Source organism: Lemur catta, chromosome 8, assembly GCF_020740605.2.
Source record: "Lemur catta isolate mLemCat1 chromosome 8, mLemCat1.pri, whole genome shotgun sequence".
Classification (NCBI taxonomy): domain Eukaryota; kingdom Metazoa; phylum Chordata; class Mammalia; order Primates; family Lemuridae; genus Lemur; species Lemur catta.
Genome location: NC_059135.1, coordinates 60,965,429 through 60,967,928, shown reverse-complemented (window position 1 = coordinate 60,967,928; position 2,500 = coordinate 60,965,429).

Here is a 2,500-nt window from a genome sequence, read left to right as displayed (position 1 = left end):
CATTTTGCCCTCAATGTGTTTCTTTAATAAGAATACTTTGAGTTGTGAAAGTCAAAGTATTCTTATTAAAGAAACACATTGAAATAGAAAGAAATTATCTGGCCAACTAAAATACATATAGAAAAAATTAGCCGGGCATGGTGGCACATGCCTGTAATCCCAGCTACCCAAGAGGCTGAGGCAGTAGGATCCCTTAAGCCCAGGAGTTAGAGGTTGCTGTGAGCTAGGCGGATGCCACGGCACTCACTCTAGCCCAGGTAACAAAGCGAGACTCTGTCTCAAAAAAAAAAAAAAAAAAAAGAATACTTTGAGTTGTGAAAGTCGTATGTTTTTTAAATAATGTAAACTCAAATTCATTACTTCTTGAGATAGATATATACATAAAGTTACAGTAGATTCATATTTACTAGTGTATCTTTGTAGTATAACCCCATATTTTCAAACATGAAATTTATCATTTATGATTCTAAATCATTTCTTATTTTAACACCATCATGAAATATTACAGTGGTAACTATATTCCCTATTTATTTTTCTTTTCACTAGTTTATCTTAGCTTGACTTTTTTCCCTAAAAATAATTAGACCTTCTTTTATTGAGATTGGATGTCTATAAACAATAAAACTTAGCATTAAAATGTTGGATCCCCAACTGAAGACATTTGTGTACTTGATTTACCATTTCAAAGACCTAAAATTTTGTTTAATTGTCACTGACATATAACTAAACTCTTTGATAGTCTGCAGATAAAAGAGAATATCTTGGAAGATATCCATCACAAATACACTTACCAAAGCATTTGCAAAGGGAATTTAATTATAGCTAATACTCCTCTTTTATCCACTCCCCTGTAATATTGTTCACTATGGCAATAAGCAGTCTCAATGCATTGTTATTCTGAAGATATTAAATGTTTTATGAATTTGATTTTAGAGAAAATAAAAATACTGGACCAGTTATATGATAAATAAAATAAAACACCATTTACTCAATGATGAAGTTTAGTTCATTTCTGTTCTTTTTGACTTTCTTCACTCTGCCTCTCTCACCTCCATCAGCCTTTTTGAAAGTCCAAAACCTAACAGGACACCAGGAAGAGTAAAGAAAATGTAAAATGTCAGGAATGTGATGAATCTACCTCCCAGAATTGGTATCAGTGATATATATATTGGGTCAACTGAGATTTTAGAAAGTAGTGTTAACTCATCTAACATTTTCAAGAATATTTCTATCTGATTGTATGAATTCTATTCCTTAGAAGGCCCTTACCTGATCATCCAATCCTATTTATCAGAGGGGAATTTTGTTTTCTAAAAACAAAAGAAATGGTACAGATTTAGATCCTCCAAGTTTAGAAACCACATAGAGAACAGCTAATTGAAACTCTTCAGCTTTGGTCAGGAAAGTAGCACTAGGCAATAATGTAAATGTCACTGTCACGAAGAGGTTAGATAATCTTTCAATTTCAGTGGTTGGGAATGAAAATTTTGTCATTTTGGCTGTTAACTTGATTATCACTTAGTTTAAATTGAAACTTTTATACTATATGAGGTATTGTTTCATTAATAATCTTCAATAAGGCTCAATTTTTTCAGTTATTTAACTAGCATGTATACAGTTCCTGTATATATAGTTAAAACATATTAGCTTGTAAGAGTCAGTAAAAATGATTTTCTAAGTCTTGTGATAACTGCCCTATGAATGATGTGTCTTTTTTACTTCCTATTTATAGAACTGTGTAGATAAAATGCACTAAATTGAACTGAGAATATATTTGGTTACCTAATATGACTTGTATATAGATGAAGTCTTAAACCTTTCTCCTGGCATTATTAGAATAATTTGGCTGTCAGGTGATATGATGATATAATAAGGTATTTTAATATAATGTGAATGTAAATATTGTCATTATGGTGCTTTATTAGTTGGGCTGTATTTTCTTAATTTTTTTTACTTCTGAATTTTTGCTAAACATGGACTGAACTTGAGGGAAGGGTGAGGGGGGAAAGGTGAAGCTCTAAACTACGTATGCATCATCTTTTTATCATATCGTTGACTTTTATTTATTTTTATGACACTTACCAACATTTAGGAAACATCCTTGTTCAAATGAATTGCACAGAATTCAGTGGCAAAATCAACTGGAATCCAAACCTTTTTGCTTAGATGATTGTTTAGGGCTAACTAAGGTATTCCTCATAAAGATTTAAAAGTAATTAAGATCAGTCTGGGTGCGGTGGCTCACGCCTGTAATCCTAACACTCTGGAAGGCCGAGGCGGGAGGATCGCTTGAGGTCAGGAGTTCGAGACCAGCCTGAGCAAGAGCGAGACTTCGTCTCTACTAAAAATAGAAAGAAATTATCTGGACAACTAAAAATATATAGAAAAAATTAGCCAGGCATGGTGGCACATGCCTGTAGTCCCAGCTACTCGGGAGGCTGAGGCAGAAGGATCGCTTAAGCCCAGCAGTGTGAGGTTGCTGTGAGTAAGGCGGATGCCA